This window comes from Triticum aestivum, chromosome 1B, assembly GCF_018294505.1.
Source record: "Triticum aestivum cultivar Chinese Spring chromosome 1B, IWGSC CS RefSeq v2.1, whole genome shotgun sequence".
NCBI lineage: Eukaryota > Viridiplantae > Streptophyta > Magnoliopsida > Poales > Poaceae > Triticum > Triticum aestivum.
The window spans coordinates 12924086-12938398 of NC_057795.1; the positions used below are offsets into that span (position 1 = coordinate 12924086).

Genomic DNA, 14313 nt, shown 5'->3' on the forward strand with positions numbered 1-14313 from the left:
CGCGCTGCTAGGAGCTGCTCCTGGTGTCTAGCAGCTGCCTTCCCCTCACTCATCGCATCAATCTCCTGCTCCCTCTCTCTCCAACATCCCCCGTTGTCCTCTCGCATCACACACAGGCGGTGGCTGTACATATCTGGTCGGGTGTGGCGTGTGTGGCATCTGTGATGTGCTTCGGCCGACCGGTTGTCCATGCATAGGAAGTGAATGGTTGCAGGCAGAGGAAGCTGTTGGCCGTTGTCAGAGGAGGATTAGGATAGTTCCCTTCATCTTTGTCAGAAAATGATAGTTCCCTTGATTTGTTTTGTTCCGAATTAGTACAAAAGTGCAATGATATTTGTTTTGTGCCGCAGGAGCTTCAAGACAGCAGGGACCAATTGCAACCTTCATTTATCTGTTCTGTGAACCAATTTGTGATGACTTCTAAATGCACTTGGCTGGAACAGAGCAATTTTTTGGTAGTCTTCAGCCGGGAGAAGATGGGTGCAGAGAAGAGTGAAACGGGCTCAGTCAGGTGTGAAAAGGAGAATTTGAGAGATAGCAACGATGTGGTGCTGCACTGCGCTCTCTTACTGCTAGCTTGCTACTTCTAGCTGAATTTTGCTATTTCTGCTAGCTGAATTTTGCATAGGCATGGCGAGCTGTTTGGTACGTATACAAATGATGCTGCTATTTTTTTATTGCTCACACCCGGTCGCCCGCGCTCACGGCCAGTGCTGCAGATTTCGTGGCAGGCCTGCTTATCCTCAATGTGTTCTGACTCGGAGGTTGGAGCCAGTTCGCAACTTTGAATGTTGAAGCTGACAACGGACTCAAGCACTCCACCATATTCTTAGTATTGCATACCGTCACCGCTAAGGACTTAGCCAAGCTGCTTTTAAAAGTCATATAACAACTAAGTGCTAGATATTGTCATAGATAGATTTTGGTGGATAGGAATTTAATAAGCTACAAAGTAGTGTAGGTCGAGATGAACAAAGAATGGTATGCAAAATGTGTAACATTATTTGATACATTTACATTGACAGGTCTGGACTCGCTGGAGGGTTGTATGCTTTTGATTGATGAAGCTTAACACTTCTGCTCACCCATTATTTATTCTATATTCATAAAATATATATTTATTTTGTACTATATCATAGCATGTTTGACGGGCAGAAGAAGAGACGGCCATGGTGCTAGCTGATAGCACCTGCTAACTTAAGAAGTCTACATACCTTTTATCTAATAACTAAAAGAGAGTTTCTTACCAACTACTGAGCTTACAAGTCTTAGATCTGTCTCTAAAGCCACTACTCAACTTCATGTTGGTACTTTGGTGTAGAGTATACCTCTATAATTCTCCATCTAAGATAGTACTAAAGTTTATTGATGATGCTTAGTTTCAGGATATGCCTTACAAGCCATCCATGTGAGATATCCAAGGGGTTCAAGACGGATTGAAAAGGAGCTGGAGTAGGTGGTCGATTGAGGAAGGAGCTGGAGCAGAGGTGGAATCGAGGCTGCCCCTACGTGCACTAAGAAGCTGCCAGAAATTATGAGGCGCCTGCCATCCGGACACTGCTGCGCTTTCTCCATCTCTCAAGGTAAGCCCTCGGCTGCACCTCCCATACTCCCTCCATCCGAATTCAGCAGCCCGCAGCGACAACATAGCCGACGTCCTCCTCATCCATGACACTCCAATTTTTTTGCTTGTTACAATGCACATCATACACGGTTCTGCATTGTGGTGTGTGTGCCAAAGTTCAAAATTGCATAAGTGCTTGGGGGACTGGAAAGAACATAAAAATTTCTGTTTTCAGTCACAAGTCTGCTCACAAGACTTGGATGATAGCGTCATTGACAAAATTCTCCAATCACTGCCACCAAGCTACAAGAGCTTCATGATGAACTATAATATGCAAGGGATGAACAAGACAATTCCCGAGCTCTTCGCAATGCTAAAGGCTGCGGAGGTAGAAATCAAGAAGGAGCATCAAGTGTTGATGGTCAACAAGACCACTAGTTTCAAGAAAAAGGGCAAAGGGAAGAAGAAGGGGAACTTCAAGAAGAACAGCAAGCAAGTTGCTGCTCAAGAGAAGAAACTCAAGTCTGGACCTAAGCCTGAAACTGAGTGCTTCTACTGCAAGCAAACTGGTCACTGGAAGCGGAACTGCCCCAAATATTTGGCGGATAAGAAGGATGGCAAAGTGAACAAAGGTATATGTGATATACATGTTATTAATGTGTACCTAACTAGAGCTCGTAGTAGCACCTGGGTATTTGATACTGGTTCTGTTGCTAATATTTGTAACTCGAAACAAGGACTACGGAATAAGTGAGCACTGGCCAAGGACGAGGTGACGATGCGCGTGGGAAACGGTTCCAAAGTCGATGTGATCGCAGTCGGCACGCTACCTGTACATCTACCTTCAGGATTAGTGTTAGACCTGAATAATTGTTATTTGGTGCCAGCGTTGAGCATGAACATTATATCTGGATCTTGTTTGATGCGAGACGGTTATTCATTTAAATCAGAGAATAATGGTTGTTCTATTTATATGAGTAATATCTGTTATGGTCATGCACCCTTGAAGAGTGGTCTATTTTTATTGAATCTTGATAGTAGTGATACACATATTCATAATGTCGAAGCCAAATGATGTAGAGTTGATAATGATAGTGCAACTTATTTGTGGCACTGCCGTTTAGGTCATATCGGTGTAAAGCGCATGAAGAAACTCCATATTGATGGACTTTTGGAATCACTTCATTATGAATCACTTGGTACTTGCAAATCGTGCCTCATGGGCAAGATGACTAAAACACCGTTCACCGGTACTATGGAGAGAGCAACAGATTTGTTGGAAATCATACATACAGATGTATGTGGACCGATGAATATTGAAGCTCGTGGCGGATATCGTTATTTTCTCACCTTCACATATGATTGGAGCAGATATGGGTATATCTACTTAATGAAACACAAGTCTGAAACATTTGAAAAGTTCAAAGAATTTCAGAGTGAAGTGGAAAATCATCGTAACTAGAAAATTAAGTTTCTACGATCTGATCGTGGAGGAGAATATCTGAGTTACGAGTTTGGTTTACATTTGAAACAATGCAGAATAGTTTCGCAACTCATGCCACCTGGAACACTACAACGAAATGGTGTGTCCGAACGTTGTAATCGTACTTTACTAGATATGGTGCGATCTATGATGTCCCTTACTGATTTACCGCTATCGTTTTGGGGTTATGCTTTAGATACGGCTGCATTCACATTGAATAGGGCACCATCAAAATCCGTTGAGACGACGCCTTATGAACTGTGGTTTGGCAAGAAACCAAAGTTGTCGTTTCTTAAAGTTTGGGGCTGCGATGCTTATGTGAAGAAACTTCAACCAGATAAGCTCGAACCCAAATCGGAGAAATGTGTCTTCATAGGATACCCAAAAGAGACTGTTGGGTACACCTTCTATCACAGATCCGAAGGCAAGACATTTGTTGCTAAGAATGGATCCTTTCTAGAAAAAGAGTTTCTCTCGAAAGAAGTGAGTGGGAGGAAAGTAGAACTTGATGAGATAACTATGTCTGCTCCCTTATTGGAAAGTAGTTCATCATAGAAATCAGTTCCTGTGACATCTACACCAATTAGTGAGGAAGATAATGATAATTGATCATGAAACTTCAGATCAAGTTTCTACTGAACCTCGTAGGTCTACCAGAATAAAATCTGCACCAGAGTGGTACGGTAATCCTATTCTGGAAGTCATGTTACTTGACCATGATGAACCTACGAACTATGAGGAAGCGATGATGAGCCCAGATTCCGCAAAATGGCTAGAAGCCATGAAATCTGAGATGGGATCCATGTATGAGAACAAAGTATGGACTTTGGTTGACTTGCCCGATGATCGGCAAGCCATTGAGAATAAATGGATCTTTAAGAAGAAGACTGACGCTGACGGTAATGTAACTGTCTATAAAGCTCGACTTGTTGTGAAAGGTTTTCGACAAGTTCAAGGGGTTGACTACGATGAGACTTTCTCACCCGTAGCGATGCTTAAGTCTGTCCGAATCATGTTAGCGATTGCCGCATTTTATGATTATGAAATTTGGCAGATGGATGTCAAAACTGCATTTCTGAATGGATTTCGGGAAGAAGAGTTGTATATGATGCAACTGGAAGGTTTTGTCAATCCTAAGGGAGCTAACAAAGTGTGCAAGCTCCAGCGATCAATCTATGGTCTGGTGCAAGCCTCTCGGAGTTGGTATAAACGCTTTGATAGTGTGATTAAAGCATATGGTTTTATACAGACTTTAGGAGAAGCTTGTATTTACAAGAAAGTGAGTGGGAGCTCTGTAGCATTTCTAATATTATATGTGGATGACATATTGTTGATTGGGAATGATATAGAATTTCTGAATAGCATAAAAGGATACTTGAATAAAAAAATTTCAATGAAAGACCTCGGTGAAGCTGCTTACATATTGGGCATTAAGATCTATAGAGATAGATCAAGACGCTTGATTGGACTTTCACAATGCACGTACCTTGATAAAGTGTTGAAAAGGTTCAATATGGATCAGGCGAAGAAAGGGTTCTTGCCTGTATTACAAGGTATAAAGTTGAGTCAGACTCAATGCCCGACCACTACAGAAGATACAGAGAAAATGAAAGGAGTTCCCTATGCTTCAGCCATAGGCTCTATCATGTATGCAATGCTGTGTACCAGACCTGATGTGTGCCTTGCTATTAGTTTGGCAGGGAGGTACCAAAGTAATCCAGGAGTGGGTCACTGGACAGCGGTCAAGAACATCCTAAAATACCTGAAAAGGACTAAGGATATGTTTCTCGTATATGGAGGTGACAAAGAGTTAGTCGTAAATGGTTACGTCGATGCAAGCTTTGACAGTGATCCGGACGATTCTAAATCGCAAACCGGATACGTATTTTTATTAAACGATGGAGTTGTAAGTTGGTGCAGTTCTAAACAAAGCGTCATGGCAGGATCTACATGTGAAGTGGAGTACATAGCTGCTTCGGAAGCAGCAAATGAAGGAGTCTGGATGAATGAGTTCATTTCCGATCTAGGTGTTATACCTAGTGCATCGGGACCAATGAAGATCTTCTGTGACAATACTGGTGCAATTGCCTTGGCAAAGGAATCCAAATTTCACAAGAGGACCAAGCACATCAAGAGACGCTTCAATTCCATTCGGGACCAAGTCCAAGTGGGAGACATAGAGATTTGCAAGATACATACGGATCTGAATGTTGCAGACCTGTTGACTAAGCCTCTCTCACGAGCAAAACATGATCAGCACCAAGACTCCATGGGTGTTAGAATCATTACTATGTAATCTAAGATTATTGACTCTAGTGCAAGTGGGAGACTGAAGGAAATATATCCTAGAGGCAATAATAAAGTTATTATTTATTTCCTCATATCATGATAAATGTTTATTATTCATGCTATAATTGTATTAACCGGAACATGATACATGTGTGAATACATAGACAAACATAGCGTCACTAGTATGCCTCTACTTGACTAGCTCATTGATCAAAGATGGTTATGTTTCCTACCCATAGACATGTGTTGTCATTTGATTAATGGGATGACATCATTAGGAGAATGATGTGATTGACTTGACCCATTCCGTTAGCTTAGCACTTGATCGTTTAGTATGTTTCTATTGCTTTCTCCATGACTTATACAAAGTTCCTACAACTATGAGATTGTGCAACTCCCGTTTACCGGAGGAACACTTTGTGTGCTACCAAACATCACAACGTAACTGGGTGATTATAAAGGTGCTCTACAGGTGTCTCCAAAGGTACATGTTGAGTTGGCATAATTCGAGATTAGGTTTTCTCACTCTGATTGTCGGAGAGGTATCTCTGGGCCCTCTCGGTAATACTCATAACTTAAGCCTTGCAAGCATTGTAACTAATGAGTTAGTTAGGAACGGAACGAGTAAAGAGACTTGCCGGTAACGAGATTGAACTAGGTATTGGATACCGACGATCGAATCTCGGGCAAGTAACATACCGATGACAAAGGGAACAACGTATGTTGTTATGCGGTTTGACCGATAAAGATCTTCGTAGAATATGTAGGAACCAATATGAACATCCAGGTTCCATTATTGGTTATTGACCGAGAATAGTTCTAGGTCATGTCTACATAGTTCTCGAACCCGTAGGGTCCGCACGCTTAACGTTACGATGACAGTTTTATTATGAGTTTATAAGTTTTGATGTACCGAAGTTTGTTCGGAGTCCCGGATGTGATCACGGACATGATGAGGAGTCTCGAAATGGTCGAGACATAAAGATTGATATATTGGACGACTATATTCGGACACCGGAAGTGTTCCGGGTGATTTCGGAGAAAACCGGAGTGCCGGAGGGTTACCGGAACCCCCCCGGGAGAGTTAATGGGCCACATGGGCCTTAGTGGAAAGAGAGAGGGGCGGCCAGGGTGGGCCGCGCGCCCCCTCTCCCTCTGGTCCGAATTGGGCTAGGAAGGGGGGGGGGGCACCCCCCTCTTTCCTTCCCCCTCTCCCCCTTCCTTTCCCCCTCCTAGTAGGAGTAGGAAAGGGGGAGTCCTACTCCTACTAGGAGGAGGACTCCTCCTCCTTGGCGCGCCCACAAGGGCCGGCCGACCTCCCCCCTTGCTCCTTTATATACGGGGGCGGGGGGGCACCCTAGAGACACACAAGTTGATCTACGGATCGTTCCTTAGCCGTGTGCGGTGCCCCCCTCCACCATATTCCACCTCGGTTATATCGTCGCGGAGTTTAGGCGAAGCCCTGCGCCGGCATAACATCATCATCGTCACCACGCCATCGTGCTGACGGAACTCATCCCCGACGCTTTGCTGGATTGGAGCCCGGGGAACGTCATCGAGCTGGACGTGTGCTGAACACGGAGGTGCCGTACGTTCGGTGCTTGGATCGGTCGGATCGTGAAGACGTACGACTACATCAACCGCGTTGTCATAACGCTTCCGCTTAACGGTCTACGAGGGTACGTAGACAACACTCTCCCCTCTCGTTGCTATGCCATCACCATGATCTTGCGTGTGCGTAGGAATTTTTTTGAAATTACTACGTTCCCCATCATACACTTGGTACGGAGATTGATAGATGCTCAATTATCCAACCAACCCGATTCGATGCACTGGAAGTCGGCTAGAAACTAAGTGTTTACAGTAAAATCTTTTTACATGGTTCTAGTTAATTCTGGCCCAATCCCGAGATCGATGCATATTTGAAAGGTAAAGGTTTCCTTGCGTATCAAAATTTTCATGTGGTTTGTCCACAAACAAGTGATCCTCACGAAAGATAATTTACTAAAGCGATGACGGGTAGGCAGTTCACGATTGTTTTTGTGATCATGATGAAACAATACAACACTTATTCATAGATTGCCCTCTCGTGAAATTACTTTGGAGAACGATCCATACAACCTTTAACATTACTCCTCCAGTTAGCATTGAATCGTTATTTGGGACGTGGTTAGCTGGAGTCGATCATATTATTGTGTCTCGTATTCAGATTGGAATATGTACGCTTGTTTGGGCTATATGGAATTGCAGGAACAATATGATTTTTAACAAACAACATACTTTAAAATTCTTGCAAGTCATTTTCAGAGCTACGGCATGGATCCGTACGTGGTCCTCACTCACTCCTACGGACTCTAGGGAGCCATTGGTTACTGGGTACAACCAGTGGGAGATGGCAGCACGGGCTATATTCAACCGGTTTGGATGGCGGTCGCATAACATGACAGCAGTCTAGGGAGCTTGTCCTTTATCACTGAGCCTTTAGTCCCGGTTCTGGAACCGGAACTAAAGGGCCGGGACTAAAACCCAAACCTTTAGTCCCGGTTTGCTTACGAACCGGGACTAAAGGAGCTCCACGTGGCCGCTGTCTGGAGCTCCACCTTTAACTCGGTTGGTAACACCAACCGGGATTAAAGGAATTTTTTTGAAAAAAATGATTATTTTTTTCAAAATTTTGAATTATTTGACAATTTAATTTCTAATTACCCCTCATCACTGCTCAAGTATGAACCACTTATTCCTAATCGTCTAAGTTCCCAGCCAGTCACCAATCTTGAATCACTACTCCAGCCTGAGCACGCTTAACTTTCGAGCTCTACTCCCCCTAGTTTCCAAGTCTGCACTTGTTATTTTCCTGACAATACTAAGCTGTCAATCCTATTAACCCTTAGGAGTTGAACTTGAGCATGAAGCACTGTTTCAGTTTGAAACTATTATTCTAAAAAATAATAATTATTTATTCACACTAATATTTCTTGATTAAGTAGTTTGACTATAGTTTGACCACAGTTTGACCAAAAATTAAAAATAAATAAATTTGAGGATAATTTTTTTCCTTTAAGAAATTGAGGATTCTAAAAATTTCCAAAACGGCCTATGGCGGTCGAAATCGGATGCGGATTTTCATGCTGATTTTTTTGATATATTATGCGTTTTTTTGACATCATATGCTAAAGATATGGCCGTTTTACTTTTTCATAACACTTTTTTGCAAAACATGTGCAAATTTAAGTTTTTAAGTTTTCCTAACTAGTAGATGTAGTAACATAACTACATCTCAAAGGGTTTTAATTTTTAAAGTTTTTATCATTTTCCTTTCTTTTTAACAAAACTGAAATGGTGATACACGGGTGGGGGGGTGTAGAGTTTAAACCTTTTGAGTCCGGGATGGCGTCCATTTAATCCTACCGTCGACTACATCTGGTAGCACCGTCCCAGGCAGAGTCACAACTAAGGTTAACCAACCCAGAGTCACGTTCAATTAAAGTGGCAAAAAGAATTACTTTTTAATATAGCAAAACTAATTCTATCAACTATTATTAAAAGCTAAACAACTATTAATAAACAACAGTAGCAAAATTAATGTTAATTATTTATAAAAATCTGATGTTGTCTAACAGAAGCATACTACAACATGTTAAAATCTACAGAAAGAACTAACTAAAAATAATTGAAAACAACAATTAAAGGAAAAAAAACAAATATATAAGCAAAGCGGTACTGTTTTAATTAAAATCCTAATTTAAATTATTCTAAAAAGAACCATATAAATCTTACTGTGACAACAATCTGACATGTGACTAGGAGCAAAAAGAATGAAATTAAAAAACAATTTTTAAACTCAAATTATTCATAATCTAGGGTATGAAGCAAATTTGAACAAATTCATATTTAAATCATTCAAATTTGAAAACTAATAGCACAAACAGAAACTAGACAAAATTTTGAATCTAATGCAAGAAGAAACACTCAAAACATCAAATATCCTAAAAGATATAAGCAATTTAAAACAGAAACAAAAAACAAAAAACAAGAAAAAAACAAATTTCAGAACCCCTTTAGTCCCGGTTTGAGACACGAACTGGGACTAAAGGGTGCGATGCCGTTTAGTCCCAGTTCGTGTCTCAAATCAGGACTAAAGGTCCCATTTGAACCGGGACTAATGCCTTCCCGATGCCCTAGCCGTTCGAACTTTGTAATGCAACCGGGAATAATGTGTACATTGAGCTTGGACCAAAGCCCTGTTTTCTACTAGTATACATTGTCATGCCTGTTATGATACTGAGCATTTACTTGTTTTTCCTCTTTGCTCCGCTTGCGAGCTGTAATACTTTTATAACTTTATGCTACATTGAGACTTTTTAATAAGATGGCAGCATGCATCGTTCAGATGCAGAGGCCGGGGGCAAGCCTCATTTTCAAAAAAAAAAGGAAATAGCAGCAAGAAGCCTTTCAGAAATTGTTCGACGCAACGTATGAGTATTGGTGTGATCAGAATTCAGAAGAACGCATTTGAACAAGCAACCAACGGGTCGTGGCTTTTCTGTGGGATAAGGGTGCTCAAAATTTTCCATTTTGTTGGCAATATAATGCATGGTCCTTTTTGGAAGAAAATGGTGGTTAGAGAACAATGAAATTTGATCTGACCCTCGTAGTATTGACAGTTTGTTCATTTTGTTCACTAGTAGCTTGCACGTGCCATGCACGTATCCTGTAGCCAAAGCCATGTCATGTATACGCAATAACGGCACCCCTCCCCACCCCATCCCATGTCAGGTGCACACCTCGCTCGACCGTCAGGGCTGCCTCTCTCCTTGCCTTCCCTTTGTCATAAATTTCCTCACCCCGCAGCACCACTCTCCTCTCCTGTCAGTATATGCGGATAAAACTCAACCTGTGCTAGCGCCCGCTGGGAGAGCTGTAGCCGAGAAGACAGATAATACAGACAATGCCATGGCCAATGGGCTAGGAGCAGTGCAAAATTCCGAAGGGCTTCAAATTTCAAAGGACTAATTCAGGAAAGATGTAGCGCATCCACATGCTTCATAGTTGCCTACCTTCTATTAGTTTAGCCAAGGCTAACAAGTACTCTTTCAAAGAAGCCCATAGAAAAACAAATACAGCACAAAATGAGGGATTCGTCCCGCCGTTATGGCTGGACACAGTTAGACCTTACCGCTCTGTAGATTACCAGAGAACAAGAATCAAAATTGGCAGGGTTGCATAATACAGATACATAATTCCATCAGAAACTAACATTTATTGCGAGAGTGATCCTCTCAGGGAAATGTGCCAAGTCCAGCACCCATCCTTCAAAAATGATAAAGATGATCTGCTCCAGAAAGTTTGAGAAATGAAGCTCCTCAGAACTGTGATGTTGATTCTCTCCATTCAATATTTCCAAATATTTTATCTGATGGTTATGTGGATACAAATGAGGCTAAATGAACCAGCCGATTGGCGGACATAACAAAAGCCTACCATCGGAGGGAGTACTATTTAGCCAATACACTTTTCAAGCTTAGGAACCAATATTAATCACATACCACAGGCCAAGGCTTTACAACTCGAATACTATGGAAATGATGGTAGGAAAATCAGGAGGATTGAGGACGATGTATGCTCTAGAATTGTTGTAACTATCATCGGAAGCCTGTACCAGAATCAGATATTGACTGTTAGAACTCAGTTTGGGTAGAAGTAAAACAAAAAAAATAACAATACAATTAATACATGGTTAGTTGGTCAATATCCTTCCAGAACATTAATTTGAATTGTGTGAATGCATATTATGACCTGCAATAGAAAGACAGAGATCATCCACCACAGATATACTCCCTCCGTCCAAAAATACTTGTCATCAAAATAAACAAAAAGAGATGTATCTCCAACTAAAATAAATTTAGATATATCCTTTTTTTTTTATTTTGATGACAAGTATTTTCGGACAGAGGGAGTACATCCATTCATCAGGATAAATTGTTTGTTTTTAATTCGAAGAGAAACAGTAGCATATACATTCACCTGGATTTATTTGTGTCTCAATACATGACATGGAGTAGCACACAGAAACTTGGTCAGCGGAAATTCGTTTTGGCTCTCATGCTGATGGCAGTTTGGTCCAGATGGAGCCCGCGTGTCCTCATCCACGAAGATTGGCCGCCTGAACCCATGAAGAGGCTCAGGTATTCAGAAGTTCAGAACTAAATTGGGCAGCTACACAGGTCAAACAAGATGCTGACAAGATTACTTACCCATCGGTCAGATAGACTTGGAAATCCATCACCGAGGTGGCGTTGGAGAGCTCTTGAAAAGATGGGGTTCCGCCGGACTTGTGATTCTCGGGATCTAGGCGTTTTTGCATTTAGGAATGACTTCTTACAACTATATAGACTTTGGGAATTCGGATTCATCCGGGAAAAAATCAGGGCCAAATAAGGCCGTCTACTAGGGTTTACGGGCCCCGCAAGTTTGGATTGGAAAACATCGTTTTCCCGCCCCTTTTTTCCCGCCCGGGGGTAATCCCCTACGTGTGTTTCCTATTAGTATTGATTTCGCATCATGGACATCTCGTAACCATTGGATCACCGTCGTCATCATCATCATCATCGTCGTCGTCGCCGTCATCATCATCATCATCATCATCATGTGTTAGAGAAGTTATGAACTACGGCATGTCAATTCCCCGTTTCGTTGATTGGCGTATAAGCAAACCCCCTCCCCCTTCCGACGTTCTGCGCCGAGACTCCCGCCTTGGACAGTTTATTTCTCTCATTTATATACGGGACTACCCCAAATTGTTTCACTGTCAATCCTAAATATCATTCATGGTTCACTCTTTTATTTTCATTTTTTGAGAAACTTTGGTTACGGAGGACTGCATGCATGCGATCATGGCCTTGGACGGAAGATCGCCTCGGGTGGGACCCCGCGGCTCGGGCATACTGTCTCCGATCGGGCCGATTCCGGATCCATTGTAAAGTACTCGGGGAGCCGAGGACCGTGGAAGCGTACGCCGGGACGACCGCGCACTAAGGCCGCATATTGCGTCATGCCAAACAATGAAATACCCGCTCGTCACGCGAGACGGAGAACGGTCCACACGGGCCTACAGAGCTTTGAAAGGCCCCCCTTCTTCACGAGAGAATTAATTCGCAGACGTAGGGTCTACCCCTCCATGAGGTTTGGGACGCTTCCGAGGGATTTTAAAAAATATATGTTGTGGCACCGGCTACCGACGCACCCATGCTTGCCAATGTTTGCATGCACAGGATCCCACGTGTGGTCCCGACGTCCTTTGCTCTACCGGTTGCCCTAGGATCCTTCCATACCGTGCTCGGGAGTCCACCACGTGGGACCGAAGATTTGGGGGCTTTCCCGCCCAAACTTGGCTTCACGCGGCCCGGGTTAGCGTGCCTTCATTTTCCCGCCCAAATTCCGGCGCGGGCGTACTTTCCCGGTGCCCGCGGTTGACATTTTGGCCCGGAGATTTCATGGGTCGTTTGCTTTTTGCGAGAGGCGTGGAGGCGGTGGCACAGGGCAGCGCGGTAGGCCAAATATCACCAATTTTTAGAAAAGGAGGATGATCCCGGCCTCTGCATCTCGGATATGGATACAACCACTTTATTGATTATTCTCGAGGACCTTACAAAGCATTACAACAATGTGCCTGAATCCACCATCTTGGCAACATATGCCGCTACTCCTATTCAAAATGATGAAGGGGTGCTAGCTGGGCCACTACTCAAACCACTCACCTAAGCCTAACATAAAAAGCCGGAAGCCGAAACTCATTCGGAGGCCCCAGCCGAGCCACATACCGGATCTGAGGCACAATCCGGTCAGACGCACTCGTGTGTTGTCGCCGCCATCTTCCACAGGTCTTCAGATCATATTGAGGCTTCTACCTTGTCTGGCCACTCAGCCATCGACGTCACCATGACGCCAGACAACAACCTCCTCCTGCGCGAGCCCATCTACGCACATCGGACGCCGAGTCTCCACAACGCCATGCCATCGATCGCCGCCGCCATCAAAGTGTGAGATGAAACATCGCTCCACCATCCCTCCAGCCAGCACATGCTCCAAGACGATGCCCCCAGAAGGGTAAGCGATAGAACGCCATCATCATCCGATCCGGAAGACCCAGATCCGGAACACCAAATATCACCAATAGCCCGACAAAACAGATCATGAGGAATCCCCATCAATCACTGGTACTGTTAGTGTGGTATATGTTCTTGCTGCAGTCAACAAGCCCTCCCCGTGGACCTGGAGCGAACCTTTCGTACGGGGATGGCAGAGTTTCGTCCGGCCCAGAAAATTGCTTCGCGTACTTTTCGTGAGGGTAGTTTTACATTGACGGTTAGATCTACTTGAGTAGGCTAATCGTGACCATTTAATTCATGTGTTTTCTTGTGTGTACGCTAAATGGAGTGCGTTTAGAGGAATTAATTGCTTGTTTAATAGTAGTAATGATGATAATGATTAGCGTCGCCTGGCGCACGGCCGAAGACGTGGAGCCTGCAGAGGGTGCTTTCAAGAGCATGGCCGATGTGCGGCCCGACCGTCTCACATGGAAAATTCGGAGATTTGAAGGTCTCATGGATGCTGCACGAGTGTAGGCAATGCTGAACTCTCACTTCTTGTTTCTTTTTCAGCATTTCATAACAGGGCATATATCAAAAGTTAGACTGGATTTTGATCCTCTTTCAATACTGCAATAGTTAATGATGTCAATGTTCTATGCTTTGTGTTGAATCACCTTAATTTGGTTCCAGTGTTACAATGGACATGGAAATGCAGTCTCGGTGTTATATATAGATCACCGCAGACAGTCAGCATTACTCAAAATTTGTTTGTGATTCTCCACTGAACGCACACATACGAGGAAGACATGCAGCAGCCAGAGCTGTCACTATCCTCCACTGAACGCACACATACGGGGAAGAAAACATTACACCAAAGAAATTCCATA

The 14313-nt window shown here is 43.3% G+C and overlaps 1 long non-coding RNA gene across 1 annotated transcript; it reads left to right on the top strand.

The window, feature by feature from the left end:
- Positions 1 to 561: 561 nt before the first annotated feature.
- Positions 562 to 1028, top strand: LOC123084410 (uncharacterized). The gene is made up of 2 exons (XR_006439371.1): positions 562 to 645; positions 720 to 1028. It is a non-coding gene; the product is annotated as an uncharacterized lncRNA (long non-coding RNA).
- The last annotated feature ends 13285 nt before the right edge of the window (positions 1029 to 14313 follow it).